Source organism: Littorina saxatilis, linkage group LG15 (assembly GCF_037325665.1).
Source record: "Littorina saxatilis isolate snail1 linkage group LG15, US_GU_Lsax_2.0, whole genome shotgun sequence".
Taxonomy (NCBI): Eukaryota; Metazoa; Mollusca; class Gastropoda; order Littorinimorpha; family Littorinidae; genus Littorina; species Littorina saxatilis.
Genome location: NC_090259.1, coordinates 39710475 through 39726546, shown reverse-complemented (window position 1 = coordinate 39726546; position 16072 = coordinate 39710475). Strand labels below are relative to the sequence as shown.

General features: G+C 43.7%; 1 protein-coding gene across 1 annotated transcript in view; it reads right to left on the bottom strand.

Moving 5' to 3' along the window:
* The window catches only part of LOC138949299 (monocarboxylate transporter 10-like), a 33499-nt gene extending 20166 nt beyond the window's left edge, over positions 1-13333 (bottom strand). The window contains exon 1 of the mRNA XM_070321085.1: positions 13068-13333. The gene's annotated coding sequence lies outside the window, so the exon portion shown is untranslated. The remainder of the gene's footprint in view (positions 1-13067) is intronic.
* Positions 13334-16072: the final 2739 nt, after the last annotated feature.

Below are 16072 nucleotides of genomic sequence, written 5' to 3'. Positions count from 1 at the left end.
GCAACGTAGTACAATATATGACCTTACTGGGAGAATGCAAGTTTCCAGTACAAAGGACTTAACATTTCTTACATACTGCTTAACTAAAATCTTTACAAACATTGACTATATTCTATACAAGAAACACTTAACAAGGGTAAAAGGAGAAACAGAACCGTTAGTCGCCTCTTACGACATGCTGGGTAGCATCGGGTAAATTCTTTCTCGTCCCAACCAATATGGGACTCCCCCTAACCCGCGGGGGGTGTAAGTCTCTCTTCGTTTGCAAATGCTTTTAAAGTTTGAATACGGGAGATAAAAAAAAGAAGGGAAAAAACTCAAACTTTTAGCGTATCAGTGACATGTTTCACCAACAACAATCTGTTGAGTGTCGAGCTGTGTTCACCGTTGACCACACTACGCTTCATTTACCGACAAAGCCGTGGGTCCGTGAACACAAACAAACACCCGTCACTCAAGGCACTCTTTGTACGAACACTGTTTTGAATAACTAAACAAATAACACAACATTTATAAATGCACACAAAGCAGCGTTTTCTCCAAGCAATAAAAAAGGAAAAAAGAATTTAACACACACGTAAACAGAAAATTATCCTCGACCTTTGTTTTAATCCTCGACTTTTTTTTTTAATCCTCTACCTTTTTCAATCCTCGACCTTTTGTCCCTTAGACGTTTTGCTATTGACCTTTTGTCACCTTCGACCTTTTGTCGCCCTCGACCTTTTGACTCTTGACCAAATGTCCTCGACATTTTGTGCCTCGACATTGTAAAACTCGACCTTTTGTCGCACCCCATGCCCCGGGTTCGCGTGAAATGTGACGTCAACCACGGCCAATCTCGATTCTCGTCAAATCAGTCTTAGTCAGTGCCTTCTTTGCGGCGAATGGTTCTCAAAGAAACGCACCAAGACCTATACTTGGAGGAGAAACTGGGGCTCGTTGTCCTACATCTTTTAAGTATAGCGTAGACATCTCACGGAGCCACTGAAAAGGTCAACTTTGCACGGACTGCAATACGCAAGTTCACTGTGAACGTGTGTTTTGTGCTGAGGGATGTGCTTATCATAGTGTTACAATGACTGTGAATGCCCCTGCTAAGGAGCCTTCTGTGTATTTAGATTCTTTTTGTTTTGCTTGTGTTTTTTAGTCTTGCTTCTAGCTTGACTCGCATGCGACTTTCCGTGGTGGTGGCTTTCCCTTTTTGTTCTTTCACTTTTATTATCTTATTTCACTTTTGTCTCTATTTGTTCCCATTTTGCAGCCACCTCTGTAGGTTCGCGTGCGGGTCTAGCTCGCTCTTTATCCTCTAGTTTTCTTTTTTTTAAGTATGAGCGTCCTGGTACGAACTTTGTTTTGTTTTAATGACGTTAAATATTGTAACGAACTAATTTATAAACAAGGTAGTGTGGCCGGCGTTTTTCTGATATTAATTTCATGTGCCTGTATGGCTCACGCTGGACAGCCTATGGAGTTTTCCCCGGAGAGCACGGGACGCATGTTTTGCAACAGTTATATTGTAGTAACGCGCAGTAATTTTTAGTTCACCTCTGTGGTGGATAGCCTGTATTCGTCGTCACTTACTGGGAAGCCGTTCACGGAACAAGATGTTTTAGGATAGATAGATTTTTTTTGCTCTGTTCCGGGGCCCAGTGTTTTCTGCCAGCCTCCAGTTTTGTTTTAAGTTATTTTGTAGTTCAGGTTCAGTTGCTCGCCTTGAGTCTGTTTTAGATTATTGATGCTGTCAAAGGCGAGTATCCATTTCTGACTATGTTTCTTTTATTTACCGAATTCGTGTAATTTTCGTTTCGAATCTTTGTTTGTTATGACTTTCTGTCCGTTTCTTTGTCTTCTGTCCGTTTCTGTGTCTTCTGTCCGTTTCTGTGTCTTCTGTCCGTTTCTTTGTCTTCTGTCCGTTTCTGTGTCTTCTTTCCGTCTCTGTGTCTTCTGTCCGTTTCTTTGTCTTCTGTCCGTTTCTGTGTCTTCTTTCCGTTTCTGTGTCCTACGTTTATTCTATGTAGGGTTTTTCTAACATATTTTTGTCTTGGTGATTTTTTATTGATTTGCCGCCATCTTGTTTCGGCCGCCATTTTGTCGTCCATCTTTGATGTTTATGTTTTTAGGACACTTTTGATGTTTAGTTTGATGTTTCGATTCTAAGTTTAGTTCTTTCTTTTCTATCAGTTTCCACCGCTCCGCGCTTCTCGCTCACCGCTCCGCGCTTCTCGCTCACCGCTCCGCGCTTCTCGCTCCATGCTCCACTGACGCTTCACACTCTACTGTTCTGCACTCTCACTCAAACTAGTCCTTTCTACTTCACATTTTAGCTTTAATTCACTTTCTAAACTTAGTTTAGTTTTTCCGCCACGCTCCGATATAGGTTACTTAGCCTCTCCATAGATTTATGTTTAGCCTTTTATATATTGATATTATGAGCTGATTCCGGATTACCATGACATCGACAAGTATTCAATAAACTTTAATTAATTTTCCAATTCTAGTGTTCGTTTTGTTTTGTGAGCGCGTCGGTTCTTTATAGCACCAAAATTACATCCTCCAGAATTTATATAAGCCATCACAGAATCTTACAGCTACTCAAGGGCAAGCACAGTGGAAACTTTGATATTTTTTGGAACATTTTGGATTGTTTTCGACAAAGAGCTTTATGAACTTTTGTAGGCCTGTGATTAGGGCCACTGACTTTTGAACTTCTTATCCTTACGAATCTTGTGAAGAGATCATGAACCTTTTGTCTTAAAGGAACTGTGTTTCGTATCTAGCGAACAATATTTTAATTTATTTTTGTCGGGCCCAGAGCAGAGCAACTTAGGCATTATTTTAGGTTTGTTGACCATAGCATTGCACACTTCGTATTTCGTATTTTCTTCCCCTCTAGTGAGTGACCCGAGGTGTGCCGTTTTGAATTTTGCTTCTCTATATTTCGCAAGTCTTTGTTAACCTCTACGTTTTCACTTGACTTAAAGTATGGATGAGAAATTACCTTCTCATGAGAGTGCCGAGCTATCCCCTTACACTTTGAAGGTAGAGAGGGATGAACATTTTGCTTCGGACACTGATAGTCGTAAGAATGAAGGCGACCGTGATGGCGCTCAGGGAGAGACTCTAGCTGAACCCACTCAGACCCAAGACACTTTGAATTCAGATAACTTTCCCTCTCAAGCTGAACATTCTCCTACACAGGAAGGTTTAGGAACTGAGCCCTCCCAACAGGCTGCAAGTGCAGAGCATCTCGCTCAGCGAAGTAGAGAAGAAAGAGGCCCCGCCATTGTTAGGGCTAGACTTAATGCTGAGGTGAGGGAACTGTCAGACAAGTACTGGGCCATAAGCCGAGCTCATAAGAATATGATCAGCGAGTTGTGCACAGCTTTTAGGGAAACACCAGACCAAAGAAGAGCCCTTAAAGCTCATAAAATAGTCCTCTGTGAGCACCTAAACAAGCTGAATGTGGCGAACTCGAGGCTTTGTCAAGTGGCTGAAAGTGATGTAGCTATAGAAGAGGATCTGAGCGATATGCACATGCAAACGGAGACGCTCAAAGAACAATATCACAGACTCTTTCCCAAGTTAGACCCGTACGCCTCCAGCTCAGACTTGACTTCCACAGTCGCTTCTGGAGGTGCTAGAGAGGTTTCTCTAGATGCTTCTTTGGCGGTTAGCGCAGCAAGATTTAGGTCCCAGCAAATGGTCGCAGATGAAAGGGCCAGACAAGAAGAAACTCTTTTGCTTTTAGAGGAGAAGGCTTCTAGGTCTAAAGCTTTGGCGGCAGAGAAGAAGGCAGAGAAGAAGGCAGAGTTGGAAAGAGAGTTGGAAAGGTCTATAGCTTTGGCTGCTGAGAAGAAGGCAGAGATGGAAAGAGAGTTGGAAAGAGAGTGTGCTCGTTTAGAGAGAGAAGCTCAAGATGAAAGGTTAGCTTTGAAGAAAAAAGAAAAGGAAGTTAAGACTGCACTTGAGAGGGTGGAGAGAGAAGGCAAGATGCAAGAAGAGCATGACGTTTTTAAGATCCTTAAAACTGACATAGAAGACCAGCAAAGGGCTAGAGAAAGATTCATGCCCCAACTACCTCGTGACAGCCCCATTGATAGGTACCTAGGTACTCACAACCCCCTGCATGTAGGTACACACTCAGAGAGCATAGGAGATGTGGCGGTAGGGTACGATAGGCACACACAGCACACACAAGATACATATAAGCCTGCGACAGCCGACACCTACGCCCGCCCGCGTCACCAGCCGGGAACCAACACCCTCGTCTCTGGGCAACATCAGCCTGCGGCAGCCAAGCCTGGACTCCCGCCACTTCAGCAGCCCACGGAGGTCAGGGCTTATGCCCCTTCGCATCTCCAGTCGGCCGCCGAGGATATCCGCGACACTCTTCGAGGCATCTCCAGGACCCTTGCCCAACCTGTCTCCGCTTTTCACCCACTTCCAGCAGCGGTCACAGCCACGGCTCCTACCACTACGACGATGACTACAGCCACCACGATGACGACAAGAGTCGGAGGCCAATTCGCGACCTCCTTTCGGCCTCAGTTTGTCAAAGCTGAGATTCCAAGCCACGAAGATCGTCCTCGCCAGATCTACGCGCCTTCCCGCTTCCCTCACAAATCCCTCAATCCCTCAGCGAGACCTTTTCCCGGGCCTTTCCCTGGTCCTTTTCCTGCCATGACCTCCCGAGAGTCTCCGACCTATGTGCCAAACTTTGCATATGGGCCTTCTGTCATGCATCCTCCCATGCAAACACAGCAATATGACCACGCTGCAAGCTTTGCTCCTGACACGGACTACACACAGCATGGTTTTCAAGAGGCTCCGGTCACGAGCCCTTCAGACGTCTACTACGGGCAAGATGCATACCTTCCTCAGATGCAAGGCCAGCCAGCGCTCTCCGAGGGTTCTGCCCTAGCTCGTACTCTAGCTGAGGCTCTCCTGATCAACAGGTTACCGACGCAGGAGCCCACTACGTTTTCAGGAGATCCTTTGACGTACTCTCTCTGGAGGTCCTCATTCACTCTTTTGATTGAGCGGCAGGGCGTTTCTGCAGAGGAAAAGCTCCTCTACTTGGAGAAGTACTTGGACGGTCCGGCGAAGGATGCGGTCAAGGGACTCTTTCTGATCAGGGATGCCCAGGCCTATCAGCAGGCCCTTCAGACGCTGGAGGAAAGATTCGGCAGTTCTTTCGTCGTTGCCAGAGCCTTCCGAGAGAAACTAGATGCATGGCCGGTTATCAAACCCAAAGATGGACAAGCCCTCCGCGCCTTCTCGGACTTTCTTGGACAATGCCTTGTGGCGAGCCGAGTGATAGGCCAGCTACAGAATCTGGAAGACCAAGCCTATCACAAGACACTCATGAGCAAGCTTCCAGATTGGTTGGTGAGAAACTGGGTGCGGAAAGTAAACAAGACCAAGAACGAGAAGAAACGCTACCCTACCTTTGAGGAGTTGTCAGCTTTCATCAAGACAGAGGCAGACATCCTTTGCGAGCCCCTTTTCTCCTCCAGCAAATCTGCCGCCTCTTCCACCTCACAGACCGCCAGTTCATCAGTCCCCAAGAGAACATCGTACAGTACGGATTGTTCTACTGCATCTGCATGTCAAGAGTGTGACAAATGTCTTTGTCAGCATCACGCGAAAACTGTCCTGAATACGAACTGCGACGAAGTCTGTCCCTTTTGTACCGTTCGTTTTCCGACCAGCTCTTCTTCTCATCCTCTACTCAGATGCCAGAGGTTCGATGAGATTCCCGTTGAGGACAGGAAACACTTCATGTACGAAGCGTCCTTGTGCTTCTCCTGTGCCAGAAAGACTGACCATAGAAGTGTAGACTGCACTACCAGGGCGATATGCGACAAGTGCCAAGGCCCACATCTCACTATGCTGCATGGAGCGCCTAGCTACAGGAAGAAGATTCCCAATCAGCAACGGAATGCACGGGGACCGCCAGATTCTTCAAGGTTTGTCTGTATCAGTCAAGATGCCCGTGTTTCTGCCTCTGGATCAGCATTCGCGACGACCAACAAGTCAGACAGACCAGTCAGAGCTACCATGATTGTTCCGGTCAGAGTTTCGACGAAAGAGAATCCCACGGTAGAGCATACGACATACGCGCTGCTTGACACCATGTCTTGCATCTCCTTCGTTACTGAATCTTTGAGTGACAAGCTGAACACTCATTCCGAGCCAGCGTCATTGAGGCTGAACACTATGACTTCTCAGAACACTCATATCGAATGTCAGAGAGTGACCGGATTGTGTGTCAAGGCCCTCAACTCCAATGTTTCCCACAACCTGAAAACGCTCTACACGACGGACCATCTCACCAATGACACTGAGAACATACCAACATCAGAGACCGCTCGTAACATCAAGCATTTGAGTCATATTGCCAGCGAGATTCCCCCGTTGCTCGAAGGCTGCACTCCCGGGTTGTTGATTGGCTACGATCATGCAGAGCTATTCATGCCAGAGAGAGTCATCAAGGGAGACCCATACGCCGTTCTCACACCGTTGGGTTGGACGATACTGGGACAAGTGTCACCAAAACAGTCTGTCCATGACGTGATGCACGTGTCTCTAACAGAACATTGTCTCAGCGAGTACGAAGGTGAATCAGTCGCTTCCGTATACCGCACGACACTCGCCGAACCCAGCATCTCCGACCCCCTCCATGCCATGGAAAGGATTTTGAGCAGACCACTACGAAGAAGACCACTACGAGGAAGACCAGTACGAAGAAGACCACAACGAAGAAGACCACAACGAAGAAGACCACAACGAAGAAGACCACAACGAACAAGAAAGTGGCTTCTTCCCCAACGAAACGTTGCTGTCGGAGATGTCGTCGTGCTACGTGACGAAGCCGTATGCAGAGCAGATTGGCCTCTTGGACTCGTGACGGAGGTTCGCCCCAGCGACGATGGACTCGTGCGAACCTGCAAGCTGAAGACTGTCAAGGTCACCTCGAAGACGAGCCATTCCACTTTCTACTACTGGCGCCCCATCTCTAAGCTGACCGTGCTGGTGAAGGCAGACCCGGACACTCAATGACTTTCCCAGTGAACTTTACTGTTTTCGACAGACCGTTTGTGCATGTTTTGGTCTGACGTAATCCGTTCGCCTTTTTGACAGGTGGCGCTGTTTTGATTTGGGGAGAAAATTTCGTCTTAATGCAAATATTTTTTGTGACTTTGTGGTTTCTCTCCTTTTGTATATATGTTTTTGGTTCCGCATTTTGGAACGAAAGCTCTTGACAGAGGCAAGCGCTTAATGAATCAGTTTGTTTAGTCCTTCCCGCGTGCGGATGCCTGTGCTTATGATTAAGAAGACGGAAGATGTTTTTCATTTGTATTCTTCTGTAGGTTGCGACTACAGTCTTTTATACTGAGTTGCGGGTTATGTAAAGGTGTAAGAATAATGTTGACACGATATGTTGACAGTGACGGACTGACGAAATATGATGTTACATTTGTTGAAAGAACACGTGTGATTTTTAGATTGAGACTCATAGAGAGTGCGTTTCGAACAGCTACGTTTTGGATAATGCCAAAAGGATTCTGTAACGTTTCGGATTTTTGTATTTTGAACCACGTATGAGAGTGCGTTTTGAACAGCTACGTTTTGGATAATGCCAAAAGGATTCTGTAATGTCTCGGATTTTGTTTTTGAACCACGTATGTATTCGATGATTTTTGTTGATTTTTTTTATGTCGACTTTTGTAAAGACTAAGATGTCTTCGAGGGGGGAATGTGAATGCCCCTGCTAAGGAGCCTTCTGTGTATTTAGATTCTTTTTGTTTTGCTTGTGTTTTTTAGTCTTGCTTCTAGCTTGACTCGCATGCGACTTTCCGTGGTGGTGGCTTTCCCTTTTTGTTCTTTCACTTTTATTATCTTATTTCACTTTTGTCTCTATTTGTTCCCATTTTGCAGCCACCTCTGTAGGTTCGCGTGCGGGTCTAGCTCGCTCTTTATCCTCTAGTTTTCTTTTTTTAAGTATGAGCGTCCTGGTACGAACTTTGTTTTGTTTTAATGACGTTAAATATTGTAACGAACTAATTTATAAACAAGGTAGTGTGGCCGGCGTTTTTCTGATATTAATTTCATGTGCCTGTATGGCTCACGCTGGACAGCCTATGGAGTTTTCCCCGGAGAGCACGGGACGCATGTTTTGCAACAGTTATATTGTAGTAACGCGCAGTAATTTTTAGTTCACCTCTGTGGTGGATAGCCTGTATTCGTCGTCACTTACTGGGAAGCCGTTCACGGAACAAGATGTTTTAGGATAGATAGATTTTTTTTGCTCTGTTCCGGGGCCCAGTGTTTTCTGCCAGCCTCCAGTTTTGTTTTAAGTTATTTTGTAGTTCAGGTTCAGTTGCTCGCCTTGAGTCTGTTTTAGATTATTGATGCTGTCAAAGGCGAGTATCCATTTCTGACTATGTTTCTTTTATTTACCGAATTCGTGTAATTTTCGTTTCGAATCTTTGTTTGTTATGACTTTCTGTCCGTTTCTTTGTCTTCTGTCCGTTTCTGTGTCTTCTGTCCGTTTCTGTGTCTTCTGTCCGTTTCTTTGTCTTCTGTCCGTTTCTGTGTCTTCTTTCCGTCTCTGTGTCTTCTGTCCGTTTCTTTGTCTTCTGTCCGTTTCTGTGTCTTCTTTCCGTTTCTGTGTCCTACGTTTATTCTATGTAGGGTTTTTCTAACATATTTTTGTCTTGGTGATTTTTTATTGATTTGCCGCCATCTTGTTTCGGCCGCCATTTTGTCGTCCATCTTTGATGTTTATGTTTTTAGGACACTTTTGATGTTTAGTTTGATGTTTCGATTCTAAGTTTAGTTCTTTCTTTTCTATCAGTTTCCACCGCTCCGCGCTTCTCGCTCACCGCTCCGCGCTTCTCGCTCACCGCTCCGCGCTTCTCGCTCCATGCTCCACGCTTCACACTCTACTGTTCTGCACTCTCACTCAAACTAGTCCTTTCTACTTCACATTTTAGCTTTAATTCACTTTCTAAACTTAGTTTAGTTTTTCCGCCACGCTCCGATATAGGTTACTTAGCCTCTCCATAGATTTATGTTTAGCCTTTTATATATTGATATTATGAGCTGATTCCGGATTACCATGACATCGACAAGTATTCAATAAACTTTAATTAATTTTCCAATTCTAGTGTTCGTTTTGTTTTGTGAGCGCGTCGGTTCTTTATAGCACCAAAATTACATCCTCCAGAATTTATATAAGCCATCACAGAATCTTACAGCTACTCAAGGGCAAGCACAATGACTGACATTCCATCCCTCAGGGATTCTATTAATGGATTCACGAGAGATCCCGGTCCGCCGTCAACAAATACCTGACTAGACCGACTTTCCATGAGTGGTCACAGTAATACGAGTGTTCTGTTTTTGAGCTCCATGACAGGCAAGGAAACATGGACGGGTAGTGTTCTTCAAGAGCTGTTTTCTTTACAGAGGAAACTTTGAGATACATGAAAATTTGTGTCATCACCGATGAAAGATTGCAGTATGCATACGTTATACGTAGAGAAACACTTGCACGGGGCGGTACAGTTAAGGTCCTTTCCTTTATTTGGTGTTTAACGTCGTTTTCAACCACGAAGGTTATATCGCGACGGGGAAAGGGGGGGGCGGGGGGATGGGATAGAGCCACTTGTTAATTGTTTCTTGTTCACAAAAGCACTAATCAAAAAATTGCTCCAGGGGCTTGCAACGTAGTACAATATATTACCTTACTGGGAGAATGCAAGTTTCCAGTACAAAGGACTTAACATTTCTTACATACTGCTTGACTAAAATCTTTACAAACATTGACTATATTCTATGCAAGAAACACTTAACAAGGGTAAAAGGAGAAACAGAATCCGTTAGTCGCCTCTTACGACATGCTGGGGAGCATCGGGTAAATTCTTCCCCCTAACCCGCGGGGGGACCAGGGAGGGGTAAATCCTTCCCCCTAACCCGCGGGGGGTGTACAGTTAAGGTGAAGGTAAAGTAAACTGTTACATACGAAAGTAACACTTTTCAATTGCTTCGTTCATCTTTGTTTTTTTGACCAGTACTCTTGATTTTGGTACCGTTGTGTTCCTAAGACTCGGCACTTTCCTTTGAAATAAGGCACACTGTGTCTATATATCTGGATTAAACACGTGATAGTTGCTAATAAATAAAGTACATGTCGTTCGTTTTTTCCGCTTAAGGTATATATACTGTGACTAATTGGAATCTGGCAGTGAGGAGGGTATCACCGCAACAAAAAACAAATCCCTGCGCCTTGAATATGTGCGCGATAAAAACTGCATAACATAAATAAAATTTTAAAAAAATAAAAAATATCCCTGCGCTTAGAACTGTACCTACGGAATACGCGCGATATAAGCCTCATATTGATTGATTGATTGATCACCGCACCAGTTGGTATCCTGATGTACCCGTGCACGCATGTTTGGTTTTGATTATCTGCTAAATGGAGTAGATATTTTGGAAAATATGAAATGCAAATGGCGACCATAATCAATATTGTGCTGATATCTACTTTCTCTAGCAGATAATCAAAGCAAAACACGCAAACACGGGTACATACGGATGTAGACCAACTGTTGCGGTGATACCCTCCTCACTACCAAGTTCCAATTAGTCACAATATGTGCCAAAATCGGAAGAATTGAAATCGATGTGTTAATGTGTATTGGGTTTAAAAGTCCAAATGTATTATTATAATACAGTATGCCTGTTGTTAGTTGTTTAATTTGTTGCCCCACAGTCTGTGTTACATCTTCGTTCTGTTTTAGATCTGTACGCTTTTATGTAAGTTCTGTATTGTCAGATTGTTTAGGTGTAACTATGTGTCTATTACTTATCTTATGTATTTTCATCTTTTTAAAAACAATTTTTCTAGATTATCTTATATAACTATAAGTGGTCGTTGTCTATGAATTTTTTTTGGGTTTTTTTTGTAATGCTTGTATGTTATTTCCTACAAGGAAACTCTTTATATGTAAAATGTTGAATTGTAATGTCTAATGTAAAGCGCCATGAGACTGCCATTTGGCGGTGAACTGCGCTATAAAAGAACGTTTTATTATTATTATTATTATTAAGAAAAAAACCGAATTACCTGATATCAACGGAAAGTGCAGAGTCTTAGGATCATAAAGGTACCAAAATCTAGAGTACTGGTCAAGAAACAAAGACGCACGAAGCAATTGAAAACTGTTACTTCCTAAGTTTCACTTTACCTTCACCTTTAAACCAAAACCACAATCGTTTGTATGGCGAGGTACCGACTCGCCCCCGCACATCTCGCCGCCGCTTTATAGTCGCTGACTTCACGGTCTACTTGCTTTCAAACTGTCAAGGGTGCCATCTCGCCCCCGCAAGCAGTGCCAACTCGTGTTGGCGGCGAGATGGGAGGGGGAAAATCGCCTCTCTCGCAAAACTCAAGATAATTGGCGACGAGATGGGAAGCGGCAAGATGGGAAGCGGCGAGTTAGGCCGGGGCGAATGGGGACGTCACCGTTTGTATTGCTTGCTCAACTTTGGCACACGTTTGGCAACCGGATCTTGTGGCTCAAGAAGTCGTATTTGTTTACCCCTCGGTGGGTTTTTACATTTAGTCAAGTTTTGACTAAATGTTTTAACATAGAGGGGGAAATCGAGACGAGGGTCGTGGTGTGTGTGTGTGTGTGTGTGTGTGTGTGTGTGTGTGTGTGTGTGTGTGTGTGTGTGTGTGCGTGTGTGTGTGTGTGTGTAGAGCGATTCAGAGTACACTACTGGACCGATCTTTATGAAATTGTTCATGAGAGTTCCTGGGTATGATATCCCCCAGACGTTTTTTTTTCATTTTTTCGATAAATGTCTTTGATGACGTCATATCGAGCATTTTGTAAAAGTTGAGGCGGCACTGTCACACCCTCATTTTTCAAACAAATTGATCAACATTTTGGCCAAGCAATCTTCGACGAAGGCCGGACTTTGGTATTGCATTTCAGCTTGGAGGCTTACAAATTAATTGATGACTTTGGTCATTAAAAATCTGAATATTGTAATTAAAATTATTTTTATATAAAACGATCTAAAATTACGTTTATCGTATTCTTCATCATTTTCTGATTCCAAAAACATATAAATATGTTATATTTGGATTAAAAACAAGCTCTGAAAAAAATAAAAATATTATGATTAAAATTAAATTTCCGAAATAGATTTAAAAACAATTTCATCTTATTCCTTGTCTTTTACTAAAGCCTGCTGGGACACAAGTAATGGGTTAGTGCATTTGTAAACAGGAATCGCTTGACAAGTGGCCCCCTTCATCCCCCCCTTCCTCGTCCTGATATGGCTCTGCGTAGTCGGCTGGACGTTAAGCAACAAATAAACAAACAAACAAACAAATTATTCCTTGTCCGTTCCCGATTCCAAAAACATATAGATATGATATGTTTGGATTAAAAACACGTTCAGAGAGTTAAAAAGAATAGAGATATAGAAAAGCGTGCTATCCTCCTTAGCGCAACCGCTACCGCGCTTTTCTGGATTATTAATTTCACTGCCTTTGCCACGAGCGGTGGACAGACGATACGGTCTTGCGGGAAAAATGCAATGCGTTCAGTTTCATTCTGTGAGTTCGACTGAGCTTGACTAAATGTTGTATTTTCGCCTTACGCGACTTGTTCAGTTTTTCTTCTCACGAGATACAAAGACATTCGCACGACAGAAGAGCAGCAACGCACATCATTAATTGCAACCACCAATAACAAATCAACTAATAGAAAAAAAAGAAAAAAAAACCCATTGTGACAAGGAAACTGATTGTGTAAACCTAGTATCACTGCGTGCCACGTATAGTTCAACAGAACCCGTAGTATATCAGTAGTGTGCAACATGAAGAAACACTATATATATGCAGTATATACATTGCTAGTGCACACCACAGAATACATATTTCTATTCTGTGGTGCACACCAGCTCGGTGAAGTACCACTGAGTCAGTCTATAGTACAACAGTACTATAATGTATTAATAGTGTACAACATGAAGAAGCTTACCCGACATTACAAGTGTACACCAGGTAGAAGTATTCTTGCGTCAGAGGTAGAACTAAGCTACATCGTATAATCAGTAAACGTCCACCAGGTAGAAGTATTCTTGCGTCAGAGGTAGAAATAAGCTCAGTACATCATATAATCAGTAAACATCCACCACGTAGAAGTATTCTTGCGTCAGATGTAGAAATAAGCTACATCGTATAATCAGTAAACGTCCACCAGGTAGAAGTATTCTTGCGTCAGAGGTAGAAATAAGCTACATCACATGCTACACCGTCGACGCAGACTCGAAGAGTTAAGGTGAAAGAACACGTGCCGGTGTAACACGAAATTTTGACTCCACGAAAAATTTACTCCGGAGTAAAAATTTCGTACGAAATTCTTACTTCAAGTACACTTTTCGTACGAGAAGAGAACTCCCCAAGGTACGACAAAATTACTCCCTCCAGGAAATGTTGACTTCCCAAATTTTTACTTCAAGTAAAATTCTCGTACGCCCGGCAAATGAATGGGATGCGGGCGAAGGGATAATGCCAATATGTGATCTCGCGCAAACAAATGTCGCGCTACCCTACCTCCATCCCTTCCACCACCAAGACTAACAGGGGACAGGGGAGTATAAGTTGCGTGCACCTGGCGTAGGCAGTAAATTGCTCGTGTTAGGGTGGAATAGTTTATTCGTTATTCATTCTTCAGGGGAGTAACATTTTCGACCGAAATGTTGACTCGGAACACACCTGTCGTTGGAAGTTATTTTCTCGTGTTATGGGGGAGTAGTTTTTTCGTAAAGGGAGTACAATTTTTGTACGAAATTTTTACTCCGGAGTAAAAATCTCGTGGGAGTGATTTTCTCGTGTTACACCGGCTTCTCGCCTCGGCCTACAAGTGAGTACTTCACGCCGTGCCAGGTTAACAGCTGATGGGTGTGTATGCACGCGCCATAGGCACCAGGAAAGCGTCAGCTTGTTCCGAGTTATATCCTTAGTGGTTGATGACTGTATTCAGTTATTCCCGGGGAAAAAAAGAAATGCCGCCGCAAAACAGTTTTTTTTCGTGGAGTAACTGAATAATGTCATCTTCCTTCGGCCAATCGTGTTTTTGTCCGGAACTCCCCCCCCCCCCCCACCCCCGGCTGTCCCCCAAAAAGATACTAACTTTAAAACAAATTATGAGTGGCTGCTGACACCAGTTGATCATGTTTAAAATCAAGGATAAGCCATACATTTTTCATAAAATAGCTAAAACTCTTCAGCTTCAGAGGGGACCCCAGGTTGTAGGTGTTCAGGTGTAGCGATGATCTTATCCCATGTCAGTGAAAGCCTGGGATGTTTGGTATGTGTTCAGGTGTAGCGATGATCTTATCCCATGTAAAAGGCAGGGATGTTTGGTATGTGTTCAGGTGTAGCGATGATCTTATCCCATGTAAAAGGCTGGGATGTTTGGTATGTGTTCAGGTGTAGCGATGATTTTATCCCATGTAAACGCCTGGGATGTTTGGTATGTGTTCAGGTGTAGCGATGATCTTATCCCATGTAAAAGCCTGGGATGTTTGGTATGTGTTCAGGTGTAGCGATGATCTTATCCCATGTAAAAGGCTGGGATGTTTGGTATGTGTTCAGGTGTAGCGATGATCTTATTCCATGTAAAAGCCTGGGATGTTTGGTATGTGTTCAGGTGTAGCGATGATCTTATCTCATGTAAAAGCCTGGGATGTTTGGTATGTGTTGAGTTGTAGCGATGATCTTATCTCATGTAAAAGCCTGGGATGTTTGGTATGTGTTCAGGTGTAGCGATGATCTTATCTCATGTAAAAGCCTGGGATGTTTGGTATGTGTTGAGTTGTAGCGATGATCTTATCTCATGTAAAAGCCTGGGATGTTTGGTATGTGTTCAGGTGTAGCGATGATCTTATCTCATGTAAAAGCCTGGGATGTTTGGTATGTGTTCAGGTGTAGCGATGATCTTATCTCATGTAAAAGCCTGGGATGTTTGGTATGTGTTCAGGTGTAGCGATGATCTTATCCCATATGAAAGCCTGGGATGTTTGGTATGTGTTCAGGTGTAGCGATGATCTTATCTCATGTAAAAGCCTGGGATGTTTGGTATGTGTTCAGGTGTAGCGATGATCTTATCCCATGTAAAAGCCTGGGATGTTTGGTATGTGTTGAGTTGTAGCGATGATCTTATCCCATGTAAAAGCCTGGGATGTTTGGTATGTGTTCAGGTGTAGCGATGATCTTATTCCATGTAAAAGCCTGGGATGTTTGGTATGTGTTCAGGTGTAGCGATGATCTTATCCCATGTAAAAGCCTGGGTAGAACTGAGATGGTGAGCCGAATTGTTTACACAAGTCTCCCCACCCCCTCCTCCCTAATTCTTGCCACGGCTACCTCTGTATCATGCAATGCTGACTTTTGTATCAACGACGAGTAGCCCTAGTGATTGTGGCAGTATGCATGTGTGTGTTTGTCAAGTGTGCGTTTCTGTGTGTGTGTGTGTATGTGTGTGTGTGTGTGTGTGTGTGTGTGTGTGTGTGTGTGTGTGTGTGTGCGAGTGTGTGTGCGTGTGTGTGCGAGCATATGTGCGTGCGTGTGTGTCAGTCAGGGTGTGTATGAGGGGGATGTGTGTGTGTGTGTGTGAGTGTGTGTGTGTGTGTGTGTGTGTGTGTGTGTGATCTACATTGCTGTGTACTGTGTGTACAATAAGGACGACCATATCTGAGGTTTCGAAGTGAATTAAGTAATTTGATGCTATAGCTCTCACTCGTGCGGAGAGAGAAAGAGAGAGAGAGAGAAAGAGAGAGAGAGAGAGAGAGAGACAGAGAGACAGAGAGAGAGAGAGAGAGAGAGAGAGAGAGAGAGAGAGAGAGAGAGAGAGAGAGACAAGACAAGACAAGACAAGACAACATCTTTATTATCGAGGGTAATAGATAAGCAAGAATATTGCTTTTTTACATCCAGCCCTCGCCCTAATATAGGGTCAACAAGAACAGAAAACAATATATA